The 23,508-nt window shown below is 41.6% G+C and overlaps 1 protein-coding gene across 8 annotated transcripts in view; it reads left to right on the top strand.

Annotated features, from left to right (window-relative positions):
* The first annotated feature begins 7,106 nt into the window (after window positions 1-7,106).
* The window catches only part of CDKL5 (cyclin dependent kinase like 5), a 135,602-nt gene continuing 119,200 nt past the window's right edge, over window positions 7,107-23,508 (top strand). For 7 of the 8 annotated variants that reach the window (XM_080576437.1, XM_080576435.1, XM_080576434.1 and 4 more), the window contains exon 1: window positions 7,107-7,257. The gene's annotated coding sequence lies outside the window, so the exon portion shown is untranslated. The remainder of the gene's footprint in view (window positions 7,258-23,508) is intronic. The other variant, XM_080576432.1, reaches the window with a different exon arrangement.

The raw sequence follows: 23,508 nt of genomic DNA, 5'->3' as shown, positions 1-23,508 counted from the left end.
CCTCTCCGACTGCCTAATGAGCACCCTGAGCAGGAGAGAGTAGGAATCAGTAGTTCATTTCCCTCCGCCCTCCCCAGAGGAAAGCCCACACATCGAAGCAACTATTTGCAGATGATCTTTGGAAAGAAACAAAGAAAAATGTTTTGAGGGGCTATGCTTTAAAGCCACTTTCTACTGAGATGGCTAGACAGAATTTAGGACTACTATTTTTACCATCCAAGTTGGAAGATTTTGTCTTGCCTTCTGCTACGTCTTCCTTTCTTGTTGCTTCTACCTGTGACTTGTTTCGCAGCTTCAAGTTTCACACCCACACCCTTCTTTCCTCCCACTCTCTTTGTCTCTGTAAAAAAACCCTGTCATCCGTGACTTCTTCATATGTCATTGCCTTCAGCCTCACCAAGGCCTGGATCCTTTTGTTTCTCTTCTCTCTCTCTCACAGGTTTCTCTTTTCCAAGTGTTTCTCCCCTCAGCATCGTTTCATGGAGGTCACATTGGGCTTTTGCTCTCTCCCTCCCTGTGCTCCTCCCTAGCTAAACTGTCTTTCTCCGTTTTTAGCAGCATTAAATACGACCCTTTTCCTCTTCCCCCTATCATTTTCCTGCTGCCTGCTCTCCATGCAGCAGTTCTCTTTGGTCTTGTTCTATGATTTCTGCTCAAGACACTCTTGTTTTCACCGTATCCCACATTAAGTCTGTGCTGATCCATCCGATCCCTTTGCTGAATAGCTCCAAGTCTCCCTTCTGCATTCAGGCTGCATTCCTCCTTCGGCCCACCCTATGCCAAAGCTTACTGTCTTGCATCGATTTTGTTAGCCATTTTCTCAGGTCTCTGTTGCTATGTTCCTCCCTTTTAAACAGCAATCATGTATCTTTCAGCTTCATACTTAATGGTCTTCATCTCCCTTGTCCCTTGTCACTCAGTCTTTTGACAACTTCCAGGTCATAAGTATTTACTGGTGTTTGTCACTCCTCTTTTTTCCCGCATTTCTTCTTTTCCTTCTCCTTCTGCCTCAAGGACTGATGTTCATTTTCAGCCTTCCTTACTCTTCACCCTTTCTTTTTGCCTCTCTCTCACTCCAAAACAGCTAGTTCTGAGACAAGCTGTCCTTCCCCACTACACATTTTTTATCTATGTTCAGTTCTTCCAGTTTCCTAATTAAGTAATTCTCATTCTCCAGTTTGAGAACATCTGTCATCTCAAGTAGATTTTCTTCTGCCCTGAATCATCCTCCCTCTTATCCTGCTCCTGCATCTTCTTTGCTCTCCTCATTGGGATCTCAACCAATATCTTCTTCTTTGTGAAGACATCTGCTTTCCTTCACTTCCCTTTCTGTATCTCCCTTCCTTCTTTCATGCCACGTATTAAGAATTTCTCTTTTCCAACTCCTCTGTTTGCCTCAGTTCTTCCATCCCGAACACACTGCTCTTCACTCCTCCGTCAGTTCTCACGCTCCCACAAAAACATTTTTTTTTCTGATCCCCTTTTCTCACCAGCTATGGACTGCTCTGCTCCTCTTTTTCATATCCAAGCTAATTAAACACACATCTTCTCCACTTTCAACCAGGAACCTCTGTAAACTAGCTTTTCCCCTTAGACAAGACATAATCTGCTCTTACCTGTGTCTCTCCTCAGTTTTGAATGGAACCAAAGTTCAAAAACAATAATCCAGCATTGAAACCTTGTATTCATTAGGTTTCTGTGACTGTCTTTTCTTTGCTTTCCCCCTGTGCATCTGTCCATTACAACTGCAGGCCACTTGGAGCTCTTTCAAGACCCACCTCCAGCATTTATGATGATTTACAACTATGATGATTTAGTTATTATTTTGAATATTCGTCTCTTCACTCCTGATCTGCCTGTTTTTATTCAAAGGAAAGTCTCAGAAAAAATTGGCTCAGATTTGCTCTTCCTGGACATCACTCCAAGAACAGTATGTTTAAAACAACACCTTCGGTTGCATCTCCTTTGCAGTCACGGTGACAAATCATATCTAGCCTGCCACTTATCTGCACCTTCCACCTCCTTCTTTTTTCTCATAACCAAACTATGCCATAATCCTAACAGGGCTAACATTTCTAGTAGAAGGCTTTTTGCATTCATCTACATACCAAAAACTCACCCAAATTTTCATTATGCTGAACAATGATTGCTGCAGCATTTGTTTTCTTACCCTTGCCATGCACTGCCATAATAATGATGCATTATCATTCAGGGAGACCCCAAGGTCTAAATTGTCCTCTCTTACAACTCTTTCTTTGGTCTCTGTCTTCATAGCATCAGTGTATGTGAATGGACTTCATTTTCAAGTCCATTCATGTTCTACCCCCACCATATCATCTCCCAGGCTCTTGCATCCAGCCTACCCAGGATGATACTTTCCGTCTGACTGATAAAATTTCACATAGGCACATCCATGTTATCTCCCATACTTCACCCAAGTGCTTTTGCTAAGTTTCTCAGAAAGATCAAGAAAACCACTTCAGTTTGTTGTTTTTTTTTTCCTTAAAAATCTCTATTTGAAATTCACCTCTGCCACCATGCTACAGATTTAGATAAGTATAGTAAGTGAACTAACTCATCCTTTTCCGGTACTCTGTCACCTCTTACCTCTTGAAGTATAAGGCTTTGTGGGCCAGCATTATCTTCTTATTTTGGGTTTCCATGACACCCAGTCCACAAAGGAGTCAGGCCAAAAGTAGGGCTCTTAGGTACGACAGCGATGGTAACACATACTACAATAGGTGGAAATTGCAACATCTCAACAGTGTTGATGTTGTTCTGCAACCTTCTATCACGGCTACATTTAAATTCATATTTCAGAACATTTTCTTCTGTATGTCAGCCTATGAAAAAATACACATTTTTTTCTTGTTAAAAATACATTAAAAGCTAGTTATATCTTTGATTTCATTGAAGATTACATTTAATGGGACAATGTCAGCCTAGGTGCAATGTTTCACTTATTATTTTTTCATACAAAAAGTTTTAGGATTCTGTTTATAAATGCTGTTTGTAGTGGCATGGGCTCTCCATCAGGCTTGACTTAGGAAGATAGCTAGTAAATTCTAATTCTGATGGAGAGGAAGAATGATTCTTCTTTCCTATGGAAACCTATTCTCATAGAAAACAGGTTATAAGAGCCACAAGTGGGGGATACTGCTTGTATAGGTGAATATGACTCACTGAAACAAGTAAGATAGTCACAAAGTAATGTTTAAATGCAACCACGAGAAGAAGAATAAGGGAGAAGTAAGACAGAGAAGGAAAATAGAGTGTTTAAGTTTAAAGAGAGAAGGTCATGCTTTGGGAAACAGTTTATGGAGAGTTCAGAGAGCTCTGAAAACAGAAGTGATTTTAAGAAAACAATCACTGGAAAATAAGAAAATAAGGAAAATATGTGATCTAGCCTACTGTTTTCATCCTGACACCATTGCTAGGGACACCTGAGCATGATGGGGGGAAAGGGGGTGAAATAAGATGTGATCTGTGGCACTGTAATGATGTGTGTCTGTGCCATTATATGGAGATGAATCAAGGACTGCAACACTGATGGGTCTAGACATACAGGAATTGCCCTCAGCACTGAAGGTGCAGACCTCTACAACAGAAAGCTGCCTTGTAGTCATGCCATCTTCCCCCTTTCTTGCTCCAACCAAATGCTGATATAAAACCATGCATTATGCTCAGGGAGGAAACACCTCGTGGGCAAAGCTACCTACATGCACACTGAAGGTGCCTATTACACACGGTAAGACATATTAGGGTGAATGAAATCCATTAACCATAACTGGTCGTTATTATGGAAACAAAGACGTATGGTTCTTTGAAATGTCAGATTGTCTAAATTACAGTAGGCTGGAAAGAAATATTATTTAACTTTGCTCTGTGTACTATTTTCTTGTCATTGAGAATTTATAAAAACACATTGACTTCAGACTCAGAACCACAAAAGCGTCTGATAAGAGTCACCTTATTTCATCAGCAAATACAATGCAAATGATGGTTTGCACACATGGGTGGTTTTCATCAGGTATCAGCATTGTCATAAACACAATAAATTACGGTAAAAAGTGGACCGAGTTCAGAGTATCCAAACAAATTAAATGTCAACAGCTCATTTATTCCTCTTTGCTTCTGCAAGTCAAAACAGTCACATCTTGATCTTGCGGGTTATAATTAGGTTGAGTCCCAGCTCTGCAAAAGCAGAACGCGTATCTTGCGATCTACCCACACATGTTTAGGAAGCCAGAAGAAAGGGCAGTGGTAATGCATAAGAGGAGTATACAGCAGGTGGCTAAGCACTGTAAACCTATTTATAAACTAAGAGGCAGATTAGGTAAGTTCTAGATCACTGGTACTTTTCATAGCCTTAACAAGCCTTGTTGAACAAAACACTAAAACTATTTCTTACAGGCTGGCACCATTGCTTATGTGACTTTCCCCCTACCAAAGGGCTCTGTTGGGTTTGGAAGTGCTGGGCAGGGCAGCCAGCAATTCTGCCACGGGGCTGCCCAGCAAACCCACATCCCTGCTGAATCCCCACAAACACGTGTAGCAGGCAGATCCCGGGGAACATCCCACTTGCCAGGTCGGTGGAGGAAGGTTGCAGCACCCACCGAACGGAGGAGGAAAAAATTAGTTTGCAGCACTTGCGTGGAAACGATTGCACGGAGGAATAAAGCCATAATTCTTTGATTGTGAGCCCAGTGTTCAAAATTAAATGATCCCATTCAAGAGCAACACTTGCAAATTACACATTTTAAAATACACATTTCAAGAAAAGCTTTGTGAAAGGATGTCAGTGCAGTTACAGCAAACTCTACCACCTGAGAATTGTGACTGTCAGCCTTTATTGCACATATTAAATATGCAATGCTGCATAGGAAATTTGTGGCAAAACACTCTTTAAATTAGTGCTTGCTCAACTGAGAGCATAGTTCCTGGGAAAGCAACAGCCAGTTTGTAGAGAGTAATAATAAAAGCAGCATCACTCCCTTTTGTTGCATTGTTTTCTCTCAAGACCCTAGGAAAAAAACAATATCTATTCACTTCTTCATGGTTTCTGTTTCTTCTGTATGTAATGAAATGTCACTGCAAGCAAGAATAATGAATAATCTGCTCCTATCTGTGTGCCAATTTCTCCACTTTTTAGCTAGGCAAAACTCCCATTGATTTTTGTCTGTTTAAAGGCTCTTCTAAAATGCTCTGCTCCTCTCTTGCTCCATGCATTTATGTTTATACCTGTCGGGGCTGTATCTGCTGCCCACTTGATATCCTCATGCCTCTCCCCGTATGCCCATCGATGCTTGCATCCATCACCTGGCTGTGCGTGCCAGTGGCGCGGCAGGGATGCAGCGAGTGAGCAGCCCTTTGCTGCCGAGGCTGCGTTATGTCGTTTAGCCATTGATCCCGTACGCCTGCCGCTGGTGCAGTGACCCGTGCGGGCTCCCAGAGGAGGCACGTGCCGGGCCTGGCACTTCACGCCGTTTCCAGCAGAACGGATCAGACCGCTCCGATCTGCGCGGGATGGCCAACCCGACACGGAGCCAGCTAGTGCCTGCGGGACCAAGAAAGGAAGCCGAGGCAATCTGGCTGCCTTCTTCATGCATTTGTCTCTGGCCTTGATCACTCCACGCCCCACTCTGGAGTCCCTGAAAAAACGACACTTAGGTTGTCCAAACTTGGGCATTTTCCCCTCGTTTTTATGGGAAAAATGCCTAAAAGCAGTGTCTTATTATGAATGACACCCGCTTCTTATTTGTATTCAGAGTCACAAATGCTTTTTTTACCTGGTAAACCATATTTTTTCTTATTTTAGTGACTTGGTGGAGTCTAGCCTAGCTTCTCACAAGAAAACCTCCATTATAGACCATGACACGTATCAGAAGAGAGGGGCTTGACCTCCACACCCACGCCTGATTTGCAAGGGTTCACCTTAGTAAATTCCATCTTTTTAGCTGTGTGAAATGAGCCTCAAGCTTTTGGAGGCAGCAAACAAAGAGCTGTTGTGCTCTGACATTTCTGTCACAACCACAAGACGAGGGAGAACAATATTATTATGAATATTGAAGAAACCCAGAAGACAAGTGGGCTATGATATCTGACTTCTGGCATGTAAAATTACGGACTGCTGTCCTTATTAAAGCAAAGCTCAAGATGAACGTTTCTTATAAAGCGTTCTATCCTCTCTGTCACGTAGCGTATTGTGAGAAACATCCAAACCAAGGCAGATCTCAGTAAAAATAGTAACTACAACATGTCAGTGTGTGAAAATGGTTACTTGCGAGAAGCACTGTAGGAAAAGAAAATTGTTTTTGTGGAGTTTTAACAAAAAATCCACGGTGCTCGGCTCAGACTTTGCCACAGCCATGTTCCTGTCTCTGCGTTCTCACACGAATTCGACACGCACCACGTCGCTTACAATCTGGCCTCACATTAAAACGACAAGACACACTGATAGAAGAAAAAAAAAAAAAAAGTTGTTTTAATTGCTAGCATATGTTACCGGAAATTCAGTTAGTTATTTTTAAGCGTTAAGTCATTTATCTTCGTTTGTAACCGGTAGCACCACTGCCTTCCGTCCTGGAACCAGCACAGGCAGAGGAGAATAATTAAAGACCACAAAAGCCGTTGGTGATACATGGAGTGCCAACACTGGTAGCACACTTATTACAATTTAGACAGCAGCATTATATCTTTATTTAAATTCACTTCAAGTTATCCTTATGGCTAAGGATGCTGGGATCACTCCTGCCCCTGCCCCGTCACCAGCCCTGTCACCAGCCCTGTCACCAGCCCTAGCCCTGTCCCTGTCCCTTGTCCCTTGCCCCTTGTCTCTTGCCCCTGTCCCTGTCCCTTGACCTCTGTCTCTGTCCCTGTCCCCTGCCCCCTGCCCCCTGTGTCCGGCCCCGACCCGGCCCCGCGGCCGTTGCTCGGCAGCCGCCAGCCAACCGAGCCTGCCGGGAAGGCTGAGGGGAGAGGCGGTGGCAGCGGTGGCAGGATGACGGCTAGCTCCCATTGGTGGAAACGAGCGAGGGCGGGGCTTAGGGCCGGCTCTCCGCTCTGCTATTGGTGGGGAGAGGCGTCAGTTCGGGCGCAGGGGCGGGGCGGGGCGGCTAGCGGCTTGCGTTGAGAGGCGCGGCGCGGCGGGGCGGGGGGAGCGCGGCGAGGGGGCGGCGGCGGCGGAGGAGCGGGTGCGAGGGGGAGCGGCGGAGCCGGCGCCGATCCGGAGCGGAACCGGAGCCGATCCGGAGCGAGGTAGGGGCTCGGGTAGGGGAGCGGGCTGCCGGCTCCCAGCCCTGGCAGCCGCCGGGTGCCGGGGTAACGGCCCCGTGGCTGGAGCGAGCGGCGCTCCCCGCTGCCTTTCGCCGTCCCCGGGGGCGTTGGGGTGTTTTTACCCCCAAAATTTCACCGTGAGGGTGTTGAACGTAACGCCCCGCCCGTTAAATGTAGCCTGAACGCCCCAGACAGCGCAGGCTGAGAGGCTGGGCTGCCTTTGTGCGTGCGCTGCCTTCACAGCGGGGAGCTGCGGTAAGGAGAGGAGGTTTAAAAAAAAAAAAAAGGCTATTTTTTTTTTTTTTAATAAAATATACCTGCCCGGAGTAGAAGCACGAAGCGCCATTTTAATAGGTGGACCGAGCGGCGGAGGTGTATCGCCTTCTGCCATCGAGCCCACGCAGCCGGGGGCAGCGTTTGGGGAATGCCTGGGCTGGCACAATTTGGGGATGGGGGAGATCCCCCCCTTAACCGGGGGGCCTCTGGGCAGGTGTGGGGCGGGGGGCACCTCTGGGAGCCCCCCGCTGACCGCCCCTCCGGGGAACGGCCTTCTCAGTCAGGATTTACCCCAAAACGCAGCATGAACTCAGAATTGTCGTGGGGTCGTGGCGATGTTCTGGTGCCTTTGGGTTTTTCTGAGGTGCAGGGGAACCGCATTGCATGTGAGGGTGGGGGAAAGACCACGGAGAAAGGGGGAGCGTGAAAGCAGCAGCGATCACTTGCTGCAAGATGCAAGTGCTACGCCAGCGTCTTGCACCTAGGGCTGCTTGGATTCGCTGCTGCCAGTGCCTGGACCTGCAGCTGAAAGCAGCCGGCATCATTTAAAAGCACACACGTTAAAAAAAAAAAAAAAATATATATATATATATATAACGTCTCACTTCCAAGTATCACATCTGATTTCAGCGTTATTCGAATGTCAACAACTTCGGCAAATCTGATATACGATGTTGCTTGATGTTAGGTATTTTTATCGTTTCAGCATCCAAAATCAAATCTAAAACTGTAACTTTGTTTTCGTTCCTTCCCTTTGTCTCGCTTTGCAATCAGAGTTTTAGCGAACCTGTTAGCATTGCAGGTGTTACGTTCTGCCTCGTTTCTTAAAACTTGAGGTGTTTAAGCAAAGAAATTGCAGTTCTGTTTTAACGCTCTTCATGGATCCTTCTAGTTTAGCTCAAAAATGATGAGGAGAAAATGCCCTCTGAGGTTGAGATATTGAAATGTTTACTGTAGCTCTGCGCTCTTAACAAAGCCCTTGAGAATATCAATTTCATAAGTCTTTTTCTGTAGTGAAATAGCCACAGGAAAACATTTAAAAAAAATGCACGGTCGCTGTGAAGAAAACGTCTTTATAAAAAGAGGTTTGGGTTAGCCTGTTGGAAACTGTTATTGGAGAGCTGGTCCGGTTAGCTGTAGTACTAGTGTGGTTTGACCCTGGCAGCGGCTATTTCTGTTGTGTGGAGCAGGGCTGTGTGAGTGGGAGGTGAGCTGAGGCTGCGAGAGCAAGGTGGAATAAGAGAATAATTTCTACATGCAGAAAGCTCTCTTTCCTATATGAAAAGCCAGTTCTCTTCTATTATAAAAATAGCTATTTATAATGCTGCCTATATATGGACACTCTCGAAAACCATGCGCATATAGGCGTTAGCATGCTCTCTGGAACACACAACGCTCACGAGTAGACATCTGGAAGAAAAAAACCAGCAGTTTTCCTAGCTATTACTTAAATTCTGGACAAGGTATGAGCTCGTATTTATGAGATTTTTTTTGGAGCATACATGCTTAATCGGAGCAGAGCACAAGCGTGGATCTGCTCTGAAAATGGGTTGGTGTGGAAGGTAAGTGAAGGCACTGTGAGCTGTGTGCTTGTCATGTGAACGGAACAAGAATGGTATGCATTCGACGTAACTTATTTTTCAGAATTTTAGAGAACTTTAGCACTGCTTTCATGAGCTAAGCCTAACAGCTCTAGGCTTTTATCTTAATTTCCACGTCAGGAGATCAAGGCGAGAGAATGGTCAGTGATGTGCCTTTGCTAAAGAACGTATGTGATATAATGAGGAATAGAGTTTATTTCCTGTTTCTGAATTCTGTATTCTGTCTAGAACGCCACTTTTTGTTCTCTCCCACCTCTGTTTGTTTTTACCAGACAATTCAAGAGTTGTACCTTAGTGTCTTGGTGCAAAGGGATTTGTTTGTGGATAGTAATAACAGCTTTCTGCATCAGAAGCAGGAAGAATTAATTTCACGCTATAAATTAAAATGAGTATTAAAACAATACATAATGACTTTCTCTGTGTACTTATTAGAACATCAGCCCTCTTGCTGAGTCTGCCTAGTTTAATAATATTAAATATCGATGAAGGAAAAATGTTGAACTTGTGAATGTTCACAATGCTAGTGTGTCCACCTTTTAAACCTAAGCTTTTTTTTGTTTGTTTAGAACACGACAATCTCAATTCTCTATCACTGTGCTAAATAAGATATTGAAATAATTCCTAATTATCTTGAAAGCACCCCGAGGGGCCAAAATAAATTTAAAAGGTTCTGCGTGCCTTAAACTTTGCTGCTGTAGGAACATTGTGTGTGCGCACAGCTGCCCACGTTTTCTTTTTTCCTCCCTTCTCTGAGGCAACTGTGAGAACCCTGTAGGAATAAGCTAGCCTGCCGAGAGCTGCCATGCCTGTGTCCCTGGGTTATTTTCAGCAAGAATAACCACCTGAATGCACGGGCTTTCATGTTAGAGTTGTGCTCTGCTTCTCTGTTCATACCAGGGGTTGGTACCTAAGTTATGTCTAGGTGCAGTGGAGTTGAAAATAATCTATTGCGTTGGACTTTTATTCCTCTTAAAATGAGGAAAATGTGTATGGAATAAACAGTTACAGTTAATACGTGATGACTTTCTATAATGCTTGACTGTGATACTGGAGTGTTTAGGTCTCTAGAAGCTTTTAATTCTAGCTTTAGGGCAATGAGATTTATTTTTCTGTTGTTATTTCAGAAGAGATGTCGGTGTTCTAGCTTGCCTTCAGGCTTGTCCTTCAAATCTTAGCAGGTTGAGCCTTCTTGTGTTGGAATTGCCCCTTAACGTCTTGAAACTTAACCCTTTAGCCAATGTCTTTTAAATAATAGCATAGCTTAATTTAACATTGACATTTATTTTGGAAGAAGAAAGGTGGCACTCATGAGAAATGGTTGCCTGGCAATATTTAAAAATAAAAATAAAGCCCCCCACCAAATTTAGCCTCTGAAAAAACAAAGTGCGAATCAATCCTTAGCTGAATCACGATTATGCCAGCCACACAGAGCTCCATTATGCTGCTGAATTGTATCACTGCCTCTGTTAATCTTTTCTTACAGATGACTATGGAAATACAGCTGTTAATGGTAACACTGCTTCATTCAACTGAAGGAAGGGGAGGATGTGGCTCAGTAGAATCAAATATTTATTCAACTATTCAGTGTACAAAAAAAAAATAATAAATCTTGGAGCTTGAATAGGAAAACAACCCCCCAGCCTTTTCTTCGTGGTTAGGTGTCAACATTGAAAAGTCCTACTGTGTTGTAGGAATTGTACGTTCTTAGAGAATTCGGAGAAATGGTTAACGCTTAAAGGTTTTTTTTGTTATTATTTTTATATTTTTTTATAGTGGAAGGTTCTTATTTAGCTTAGTTTGTTAGAGCTATGCTTTGTTTGCTCTCGCCATCTAACAGTCATTTATAAAGCCCTTGTATTTGAGGCAGGAACCCGTGGCTCTCAAATTCTTGGAAGTTGGCTTTGCGATGTTGATATGGGTTCATTTATTTTTATTTGGTTCCTGTGGAGCTGATAATTTTGTAGGGCTACCTATCAGGCACCGAATCACCTGCGGTGCACCAGCTTCACGTTGAGCTTGGTGCTCAGGAAGGGAGCAGCTGCTCGGCTGTGCAGTTGCTTGTGCAGGAGCTGGGGGCAGCTGCTGGAAGGCGCCTCAGCCTCCTCCATCCCCGAGCTCGGGGTTGACTTCGTGAGCTGGCTGCTGGCAGCCGGAACGTCGGCTTGGTTATTTATCTTTCAAGCACAGAAATTTGGGAATGAAATCGAAACCTGAGGGAACACATCTGTGTTTATAAGCTCCCCGCTTAGTGCTACATTTCCTAATCTTAAAAAGGTCCTTTTATTTTCTGGAGGAGATCCACATCTCATGAGCTCTCTGTGTTTGCCTACGTGTGCGTCAGCACTGTGCTGGTGTTGGAATAGCAGAAGGTCCAGCGTGCCCTGAACATTGCAGGCTCGCCGTGCCTGGTGTGCAGGGCTCTCTTCTTCTCCTCTCCCTTTCATCTGGACAATGCTTCCAAGACAGTGGTGAAGAGGGAGCTGCACTCTGATGTGAGCCCTGTACTGGATAAGCTTCAGAAGCTTGCTGAAGGACATTGGATGTTACTCTGTGCTGGCTTTTACAACAAACTTCACTATCTGGTGAGAGTGTCTTGCATCCTGTAGCATATTGTGTTAATCGCAAGTTCATCAGAACAGTTTTCCACAAGTAAATGTAATGTAGTTTGATTGTTCAGCAGCTTTTGAGATGCTGATGGTTTTTTGTTGTTGTTCTTTTTTCTATATATTATGTTTTGGCTATTATCTGAAATAGTAGTGAACCAAACAGCGTGGAAGGTAGGCATGTGTCACAGTCAGATCTTCTGTTCTTGTCAGAGCTAGTACACTTGTCCTCAATTTCTGCTAATGTGCTGCATTCAGTAAAACTTTACAGTAGCTGAAAACAAATTGCAGGAAAAGTTTCCTCTTCTCTTTTTTATTTTGCATACTTGGCAGCATTTTGTTTACTCCCTGGAGTCACTTAAGCCCTCTCTACAAATGTTTGTGCGCATGTCATAAGTTAAACATATGTTCAACTTCAGCTGTATTGCTTATGGAGAAGTGTGTGCGGGTTTGGGGCCCGTCAGACTTTGGTTTTTATGTGACTCAAGCCAGAGGTGAAGAGATCCTGGACCTGTCAAAACATACAGCATCTCATACGTGAAAATGTTTTTAATCTCACATCTTAACTGATATGTCAAATTCATATTGCTCAGACTAGTTGATAGACATAATGGCAGCTCTTAAGTATTTTCTGTGTTGTTAGAGTATACTTTGCGGCTAAAAAATTGGGGATGGGTACAGATTTATGGTAACTTAGAGTTTGCTTTTCATGTTAGGTACTAATAGAAATAATTTAATAAAAAAAAAATGTATAAAATTCCTCATCCAAAAGTTAAAGCTGTTGATTAATGAAAGTAAGCAGTTGTCCTAGCAGTGACGATAGATTTTAATATTTCACTTGTGAATCTCAGAGTGTGGACTTTTTTTAGCGATATCCTTTGTGATTGCCGGGTGGACGTTGACTGAAACGAGGTTATATATTAGTGAGTATAGAGTAAAACCTTCCCTGACCTTTTTGCTGCTGTTTTTAATCTGATTGCGTGGGGTATCTTGAAGTCATAATTGACATCAAGATGGAAGAGGCCTATTTCATGCTTCTTAGTTGTTCAGCAAGCGGAATTCTTGGTGGCTTACTGTTATTTTGGCAGTGCCTTGTGCGTTACAAGGCAGCTCTCCTGTAAAACCTCCCTAATTGCACGTGCACACAGAATCCAAGCTCTGTTTGGAAGGGAGCTCGGGAGGCTGTCTGGCTAGACCTTCTGCTCAAAGCAGTGTTTTCGTAAATATATATATATAAATATATATATTCCTGAAATATCAGTAGGGAGAAGTTGTGTAAAATGTAAATTTTCTTCTCCCTTCACAACACCTTCTTCACTATGCTCTACTTGCTTTAAGGACATTGCTGCATTAGCTTCCTTCGAGCACTTGGGAGGAGAGTTCCAGCCAAAAAGAAGCAAATGTGTTGGGTGCAAGAACGTTTTTCTTTTTTTCTTTTCAACTCAGATTCCCTCCCTTCTTTTCTTTTTCTGCTGTTAATCTGCAGCATGAACAATGTTGTCATCTGCTTGTTTGCTTAACCTTGGCAAAAGTGTTTCCAGTCTTCCTTGGCAGAAAAGGGTAGAGTTCCAGTATCCCTAAATCTACCACTCCAGCCAAGTTTATGTAGTATGTTGTTGTCTACCTTTAACAACAAAAACAACAAAACAACCAAACAAACCAAAAAAAAAAATATCCACCTTCACCTTACTTAATCCTTGTATGAAAACACCTACACGGAGTCTATACTCACTTCAGAAGTTTCGTGCCTTAAAAACTTGAGCCTACCTTATGGACCTCTTCACACATTCCCGATCCATCTGTTTATCTAGCACAGCTTCTTCTTCATCTCTTCACACAGTCTTAGGCTGTTGAAATGCAAGCCGCCTTTGCAGTTCCTTTAATTGGTAGTAGGCTTTCTTTACTTTCCTACCTCTTTCCATATTTTGTAAAACACAGGATTTTGGGGTGTTTTTTTTTTTTTCTCCTTTTTGTTGGCATTGTTATTACAAAGGATTTTAAAAATTATATGTCATTATAATGTTTTTAAGCAACCATTATTTTTCTGCTTAACTGTGCAATCTTGTTTGGGTACAGCTTGTGTTTCGAGACAGTTATTTATGGAGCACGGTAACGGTGCGTCGTGATGCACAGTCAGTGCCGTGTTGATCCCGTAAGTCTATAGGCTAAAGCTACTACTTTATGCAGTATAGCCTATTATAAAACAGAAAACCTTGACGCGGGGAGTGGCTAGGGCTGACGGCGTGCTTTGTGGAACAGGTGGGACTTGAAAGTCTTAATTTAGTTTGAGGGAAGGGTGTTTATGCGGTCGCTCCATCTGTCCATCCATCTGTCCACTAGCTTGTCCTCCCACCCCACCCATAACTTCTGAGCCGCTTGGTCAATTTTTAGTCTGCTTTGGGCGAGGGGCGGTGTTCTCCTACTCTGATGCAGCCATCCAGGCCTTATGGAAACAAGCAGATGGTTAGAGAAGGGAGACTGGGCAAGAAATGGACGTTCTGGTTTGTGCGTGTCTGTGGTCAGGCTCTGCCAATGCATATTCACGTTACTTGCCAAGCTGCTGGGCAAAGTAAAGGCAATATGGAAAGCAGGAGAGATGTGAAGCTGATGTGGCAGGTTATTTCGTTATATGTATCTGGAGGATATCACGGGGGTAATTTGGGGATGCTATTCTAGGAAGCAAGGAAGGCCGTGCTCGTGGGTGGACGTGGGACCCAGAGTTGTGGAGGGCCTGTTTGATGCTGCCTGACATAGGTTATGCAGAAGGATAACTTAAGTGTTTAAGGAGTTCCTCGTCTTTTAAAGGAATTGTGGGGAGGCTGCTCAGTTAAAACCCAACACAAAGAACAGGGAAAAGGAGAGAACTGTAGGCGGAACGTCATCTGATGTACGTGGGTAAGAGGTGTGTATCCTACAAAACTGGGGGCAGAAACGTGAGCTGGGTGCAGGAAGAAGAGTGGCAGCCAACCAGGAGGAACTTCAGACTTGGAACCTCGTATATAGAACGGGGTGTGTGTGTAACAGAGGTCCTATAGCACAACAAAATGAGTTGAAATCACTGAAATATTTCCTGAAAAACTCGGAGAGCTGAAATGTCTTGTATGCTTCAGGATTTCAAGAATTCTTTGACTTCAACACAACAAATTGGTTGCTTGGCTTGCTTTAGAAACTATTTATAGGTGTGTTATAAATTAAAAACAAATTTCAGTGTGAAGGTGCCAGCGTGGGACGCCCACAGCAATAATAAAACAGTGTTCTCAGAAGGTGAACCTTGACTCTGCTTTTCCTAACCAAATAGCTGTTCCTGTCATCTGGAGATCTTTAAATACTTCAATAAATGCTGTGCATATTGATGTTTTAATTGCCTGAAACTCTGTGAATGAACAGCGTATTTGAAAAACATGGCCTTACTCCTGTCAGCATCGTTGTTTTTTAGTTGCTTCTGCTGACTCAAATTGTGACTCAGAAAAAAAAACCACACGTATACTTGTAGTTGATTTGTTTGAAACTTAGGATTGTTTTAGCTATAAGTCTGGGGACTGAGATTTTTTTTTTCTCATGGGGTAAATCAAACTTTTTTTTTCTTCCCTTACTGGGTAAGTCAAACTTGTCTATACAAGTAACAACAATATACAGCGACTAAAATTGTGTTGCAAATGTGTATGGATGAGGGGAGATAGGACGGGTTTTGTATTAAGGCCAAAGCCTACTCGGCTTTGATCATACAAAGAACTGAACAACCCTGGGAGGCCAGGAAGCTTGTCCTGTATTTTTCCACACCAGTAAAATGGGTGACCTTTTGTGTGACTGTTCCAGTTATATTCACTTAAAATAACGTTTGAGCTATTGTTGGCTGTTCCACTGAAAATGAAATGGCAGATCAAGCTTGTTAGCTTGCTCTTCTTCAAAGAAATTGACAATGAAGAAATGTGCTGTCCTTTCAAATAATTAGACTGCGTAAAGCTTTAATGCTAGTGAAGAAAGGTGTTCAACTATAGAAAACGTGAATAAATTATTTTACTCTAGTGAACTTTATTTTCTCCCTTTAACATCAACAGTTACTTAATTTTTTTAAGTACTAGTTCTTACAAACACTGTAATATCTCAGATTTTTAAAGAATTATGAAAACAGTAGTTGCAGTTCTCACTTTGTTACTGTCAAACTTTTCATGGATTTACCTTATGGTGCTTAGGATTTAGTACAACTTATTGCTCAATTCCTGAATTTTGCTTATTGGTTTTATTTGTGATTTCTTTTTACTTTGTGAAGTGCAGTGGTAGTTACAAAAGAAGAGTTGCTGCCAAAATGCGAGCTTCCCTGTTCTGTGCACCTTTCCCATCCAATAAATATACATAGCACCAGATTTGTGGAATGACTTAATAAGATATACAGAGGCAATGGTGCAGGTCATAGAATGCATGAAAATAAGAATGTGGGTTTGTACTGTAAAATCTTTGGGGTAGGGGCTGTATGGTGGGACCCCAATCCTACTTAGTGCCTATGGAAGTTGCTGCAGAAATAATTGTGCAGTGAGTGCTGTACAAAGAAATGGCTACTAGTTTCCTCTGCGTATTGCAAATGTGAGTGATTGAAAAGAAAATGCGGTGTTTTTCCTATCCTTAAAGCTCTGTTAGAATGCAATACTGTGAATTAGGTAGCAGAAGTAGGGATGAAAGCGGGATGGTTTCTTTGGGTACACGTACAAGTTTCTCGTCTGCTCTGGAGCCCCGATGTGGGAGAGCTGGGCACCGTGTGTTAGGGAGGAGCGTGTGCTTTCTGCTGGGTGACATGGCCAGGAAGGGTCGAGCACGAGGCTGTGGTGGAAGGCTGCCCCTGTGCACGGGGCCCCTGTGCTAGCACTCAGCCTTCCTGCCGGGGACAGGATTGCCCGGGCTTGCTGCGCAGCACCCCTGGAAGTAGGCACGGGGCAGCAGGAGCTGTCCTGATGCTTGAGGGGACGCATCGCAACAGAGGTTTGAACCGGGGAGCTGCAGGTTGGGCTTAGTGCTCAGTGTGGGATTTGACAGCTCTGCATCTAGCGTGTATATATTTGGGTGATGTTAATTTATGGGCTCTTTTAATCCTTTCACGGCTCATTCGTATCTCTCGTGATGAAAATCCAGTCCACCTGTGAAGCTGAAGTAATTGGATTTTATTTGAGGTGAAATGATAGATGAAGATGAAAATGGACCTCTAGAATCAATTACTCTTCCGAGAAGGACGGTGAATTTTCCCCAACTTTCTTTTCCTTGTCTGATAGTCTTCACCGTTTTATTGAGGAACTGCAGGACAGATTAAAAGAAATTGGAGGCTTTCATATTCATTTCATATGGCAGACTGGTGGTAAAGGTTCTCTGCCGAAAACCAGAAATAAATTTGAACGCGATGTGAATCGCTTAATGTCTGCCAGTGCCTGGTAGTTATACAGAACAGATTTTCATCATGATACTACAGCAGAAGTGGCATTACAATATGCTTTAATTTAGAGTTTAAATCCAGCAGCAAAATGTCAGAAGCTGAGATTTATTCTGACATATAATATCAGTTGCACAAAAATGCTTTTGTCTGGTTGTATTTTGCAAGTGAAAGTGGAAATATATTACTGTGAGCGTGGTGTGTGGTCATGTCTAGATTCTGTGGGGCTGGTGGTAGAACAGCAAATGATGCAGGACAAATAAGTATCCGTAGGCTAGAGAAATTCCTCTAATGCTTGCTTTAAGAAGCAATATAAGAGTACAAAAATATAAAAATACATGGCTAATGTACCAGGGCTTTAAATATAAATCAAACCTTTTTTTTTTTTTAAATAAAAATAGATTTTGAGTTACATAAAGCCTTATTTCATACTGCACTGAATCTAGTTTGGCTGTTAAGCAGCTCTTAGGGAGGTCTTGCTGCTGTATCCAGTACTAGTGCATGCCACTGATTCTCGTATGGACCAGCTCTACGGTCATTTATGGTCCTGCAGGTGGGACTGACAGTGGTGATGTATTGATGCTCTTTTTTTATTATTATTATTATTACAAAGAGTATACCTTCTATATATGCCTTTTATTTTTGCTACTTAAGAAACAGAGATGATAATATTGTGCAAACAGCTTATTTTCTCCCAGTTGTTTTTTTTAGGAAATTGGAAGCACTCATACAAAAGCCACAGCTTATATTGAAGTTTCCGTCCTTTAAATGTGCCTCCAAAATACATGAAATGAAGAGGAATGATCCAAATGGCATGTAGAATACTGCAACATGAAGGGGAACCTTTTAAAATCACTTTCAAGGAAGTCTTCTTCTGGAATATGATCATACCAAATTACTTTTTCAAACAATTTCTTCAGCTTTGATAAGTCATCTTACCTTTTATCTAATTAAATGAAGTACTTATTCTTTTCAGGCATTGTTCCTTAACAATACAAAGCAAAATAGTATATGTTGGGCTTGTCAGTTTTATACTTGTTATAAAGCATCTTAATGAGTTATAATAATTCCACCTGAGAAAAATAATACTGCTGTTTAATTAATAGCAAAAACAAATAATTGGGAAAGGAGAGACATAGTTAAATTACTTTTTTAAAAAAAAGAAGTCTAAAGCAGGTGTGGAGCAATTGCACTGCAGTAACCGAGAGAAGTGTCTCCTTGAAGGAGAAACACAAAATACATTTACAAATTGACTTTGAGGAAAGCTGTCAGTAGCGGGATGAGAATCCTGTGCCTGTGCTCGTGATGCGGAGTACAGCTGTGATTGCAGCGTTTAAAAAAAAAAAAAAAAAAAAGAAAAAGTGGAATATAAGCCAAGATATCAGCTGGACTAAATTCCAGACGAATAATAGTTATGAATCTGAGAAAATCAAAATCTCTTGCTTTCCTGTCCCTTTTGGTAGAAGCTGCAAACTTCCTGAACCGTCTGAACTCACAGTGTGGTTTTCACGTTTGCTTGCCTCTGTTCTGCTGTGGTCAGGGTGGTGCCTTTGTTCTTCATATACCACTGTTCATATACTGCTGTTTATACCCTTTTAAGGTAGAGGAATGGCCAGTGTTTCCTTTGACACTTATTTGTAGTGGTTAGTTGAAGATGTAATCATTCGACTAGTCCCTTTGCAAAACAAACAGATGGGATTTCCACACCTCTCAATACACGGCAGTGCTGCGAGCTATCCCTGCGTTGTGCTCCTTGCTGATGAGGCACAACGTAATGGAGCTGGAAGATGCTAACAGCACAAGTCCTTCATCTATTCTACTTAAGAAACCTGGAAATGAAGCTTAAGGAGAAATAAGTTTTGCTGGTGGATGAGAAGGCATTTTAGGTAGATTTTGCAGCTTTGTCAATGGCCTGAGCTGGGATGCTCTGGGGACCCTCAGGAGAGTCACTGTGTCTGTGCATCGGAAGTTGTTTGGAGCTGCCTTTGTTTTTTTAATTAAAATTACAATTTCTTGACTCAGAGCATTTGAGATTACTGAATAGGAACCAACATAAAAGGCTCCCTAGGTTGTAGGCTACGGTTAAGATGGAGCACTGAAGTAAACTGGGATTGCTTTTCAATGTTAATTGCCATTTCTCCTTAGAAGTTCCAGTCATTTATCCTTTGCTGTGTTTTGTCCATTTATATTTAAAAGATGAAAGCTTAGGATGGGTCTGCTGGGTTTTTGCTTGTGATTAGTGACAAGTGACTTGTTTTTTGTATTAGAAATACAAACAGTTCAGTTGTTTTGCATTTTTGCTTCACTGTTGCAGTTTCACAGAACCTTGCAGGGTCTCATTTCTTGTTGGAAAATACTGCTCAAATTTCAAATGGCAAACTCTTAATAATGTGTATTAATGAAGATTGCTGTTTCATGCTGTGACTCGCTTTGAACAAGTGTCCTTATTTGTAGGACCTTGGTATGTCTTGGTGAACCTCCAGAATGTCTGATAAAAATCTGTTGTAGAAATGTTTTTTTTCTGTGTGACTGTTCTCCTTCAGGATTGCCGTTGTACGGGGCAGTTGTTGAACAGTGCAAATTTGGGAAGTGCATGGGGATTGCTTTACCTATTAATAATAATTATTTTAATGTGAGAATGAAGGTTGGTTACTGGCTGCATTGTTTGTTTTTCTTTATTAGGGTTTTTAGATGCTTTTCTATAGCTTAAACATTGACTTCTAGAAATGGTTAGGGGTGGAATGCTGCTTTTCTTTTTTTTGTAAGACTTTATCCTTGATACTGATGAATATTAACCAAAGAGCTTTGAGTTCTTTTCTAACAACCATATTTGCAGGGGGCACTTAATAAGTGACTGTAGTAAACATTAGGAGTTGGATCTCATGGCTCTTTTGTACCCAAATTCACTGTGTGCAGAGTGATTAGGTGGTTTGTCATCTAACCTCTCCCAGTTTGCTAGAGAGAGCAACAACCCCAGCACCACAGTGAAATACAATTGGAGTCATAAATCCAGATAGCACTCAAAAGTTTATATGTTCATCTGGTGGGTAGCTTACCGTATTTTCATGTTGTGAAAACAGAAGCATTTCTCTTGTCACTAAACAGCGTGGTCGGAGGTACTTATCCTTGTCCTGTGGGAAGCGAGGTGTTAGTTGGGGGGTATCTGAGCACCTGTAAAGCTGAGCTGTCCTCTGCATCGTATCTTCAAGAGGAAGGGGAAAACAAGTCAGTTATCTAGCATGAGTTGTTCTACTGCATGATGCGTTTTTTGTCATACGTTTAACAGTTTTGTTCTAATTAGGATACAAAAAAGCTCTATGATCTTTATAATGTTTTTCTTCTGAAGGCTGAAGGTCTGATAGTAACTAAGTCATACTTACATAAACTTTATCTTTCAAGCTTTGTAGTTCGGTTATACTCCTGCATACGAGGAAGTCAGGAAGTATCTCTCTATTATAAAATATGCAGGTGGTGTATGTTGGGTTTAAGCAATAATTAACTAATGAGGTGATAGAATGTGGAAGTACAAGAGGGGAATCATTGCTTATGAGAATGGAGGTGGAGGGGGAGAGGTGGTAATTTTTTTCCCTGTAATACAACTATAAAAGTATCTTACAAATACTATAATCAGGAACAGCAGGCTAATTTTCTTTTCCAACAGTGGGAAATAACTCTGAGATCTGCCTTTATACCCCATTTTACAGACAGCTTCATCTCCTGTTCTTGAATTTTCCAGTGTGGGTTATTCCATTCGTTAGGCTTCTGTGGTTCTGCACTTTTTTGTGTGACTTCTGCAAATGTCAATTAGGGAAGGAAAAAAAAAGTCTTGGTTGGAAAAAACCCTGGTGAAATATCAAGCTCAACACTTCTGTGTTTATTTTAGCAATAAAATTTAAGAACTTCACTCTTAGATGCCAGATGTGCGCTGTGTCAACTTGGAATAGATAAAACTGTCACTCTGTGCTGTACATACATTCATTCAGTGGGGCAAAAAAACAACATGTGTAAACTTGACTTAATCCGTTTTTCTGTGAAGTTGAATGCCTGCCTTTGTTAAATAAATTGCACTGAATTTTGTAATGCCTAGTATCAGATTAGATGATTACTTTCTGACAAATAGTCCACTTGTGATACAGAAATATTCTGTATGTTTTATAAATGTAAGGTGATCTTGAGGACTTTTGTGTGATGTGTAAGATTTTCATCTTTTTTTTTTCTTACACTGCCAAATTTTTTCTCCCCAAATGTGCTTTTGAACCTCTTCAGTTGTAGTATTAAGAAAGATCATTGCCATAAGTTTCACAAGATGCTATGCTTTTATCAGTTGATTTAAAAAAAAAAAATAGACTGAAACTAATGAGCCACTTGTCTTTTTTCTCCTGCTGCTTTTGCGACAGTTACCTTCAGGTGATATTTGCAATACACAGTGAAATTGCAGAGAATAAAAATCTCTAGCCTTGCTTTTTTGTTTGGCTTGTAGATGTGGCTGTGATAGTTTATCCTTAATGGCTACAGTAATAAATTGCGGTACTGAACTAGAACTGTTCCCCAAAGGCTTATTTACTGCCAGGTGTCCAAGAAAACACAGGGTGATGCAAGGCTTTGAGAAAGTAAGTCATACTTTCTGCACATGAAGTCTATCTGAAATGAACTTGAAAACCTGATCCTTGCTTCAGATGGGACAGTTATGCATTGATCGGGTACGTTGAGAGCGTGCAAGAACTCGCTCGCCTCCAGATGACTGATACGTATATGTAAAATCAATGCTACTTTAATAGGCTCTGTTAGTGGCTATTAGATGTAGCAGGCTGCTTTGTTAGCCATCTCTTAAACACAGAAGTTCTGTGCTGCTGAATTTACCTTTTGCTAATATCAAAATACGTTGTGGTCTTACGAAGCTACTAATCAGCAGCCTTTAACACTTTAATTCTTTTTTTTTATGAAGCTGTGTTTCCTAATTGGAACTCATACACACACGTATATGAGTTCTCTGTATCTTCCTGTCTGTTATATGCCTGAGAATAAAAATTCAGCTACTATTTATAGGGTTGGCTTTACAGCATGAGATCACATGGCAGTGTCTTCAGTATTAGTCTTTTATCAATGTTTTTCTACAACTAGATCTGTATAATATTTGTTCTATAAATATGGCAGATACAAGATATAGTAAATAAAATATACATGTTTTTTTAGGATCGGCTCTTTTCACAAGGTGTGGATAAGTTATTTGGTGGTGAATATTGGTTTCTGTTGTAAATGTAATGTCTGTGCTAATGGATGCAAATACACTGAAGGATCAGCGTAACAGTAGTTTGTTGCAAAGAGCCAAGAAGGGTTACTGTTGTTTGGATAGTGCAAATGTGCAAAAATTAAAGAGGCTAAAGGATTCTTTAAAGACTTAAGCAGATTAGAGATGTTCACTTTGATTTACAAAGCTTAAATGAGAGTATCTCAATATTGAAATTGTTGAATTTTAAAACAATAAGGGAAAGAAAGGGAATTCTTTTTTGTAAATTTGTTTCATGTAGAAAAAGCCTGTGCAACAATTGTGCTGTTTTCCATTTCCTTTCCCCCCTGCTTGCTCGGCTCCCCTTTTGGACTAAAAGTCCTAATTCAGCGCTGTAGCTGAATTGTTCCACTTCACAGCACTGACTATGGTAAAATGTGAATAATCACTCATGACTACTTGCAGTCAGAAGAACACGGATAAACTGTGGCTGTAGCTATAATTTAATCACTTTGGAAATTTCTAGGTTCCTATGTTCCTTCAGACAGCACTTGAGACAATTCTCAGTGTTCAAGAAAAGCAACCTGAAACTGGGTTGCTCTGGAGCACCCTATTGTGCTCAGCTTCGCGTGAGCTGCTGTAGGTGAAGAACCCTATAACCCTTTGCTGGCTCCTTTAGGATCTGAGCCTTTTCTCCTGACATTTGAGCATCACTCAGCTTTGTGGCCTCTTTTTAATGAATGCAGCATTTTTAGGAAAAAAACAAAAACAAAACAAACTAAAAACACATATAGTTGAGTCATTGCTTGGTCTTTTTGCGTTAACAGTTGCAACTGTTGGTTAGCTAAGATTCGTTTTTAGCTTGTTCTGTTCCCTAAAGCTGTACTCACTTTACCACAAGCGAAGACTAATAGCATGTAAGTCCTGGAGTAACTACTGTAATCAACTGCTTTAGTCTGCTACAAGCGAGTTTATAAAACTTCATTCAGCAACTTGTGTTGAAAGGATGATAACCTGAATTTTGAGAGAAACTGATCTTTAATCTGCATTTGGTAAATAATCCTTGAATTAAATTGCCCTTCTTACCCCTGTCTTGCTGTCAAATGATGG

This window comes from Anser brachyrhynchus (genome assembly GCF_964034855.1).
Source record: "Anser brachyrhynchus genome assembly, chromosome: 1".
Taxonomy (NCBI): Eukaryota; Metazoa; Chordata; class Aves; order Anseriformes; family Anatidae; genus Anser; species Anser brachyrhynchus.
The sequence above is the reverse complement of the archived record's forward strand: the minus strand, read 5'-3'. Positions and strand labels throughout refer to the sequence as shown.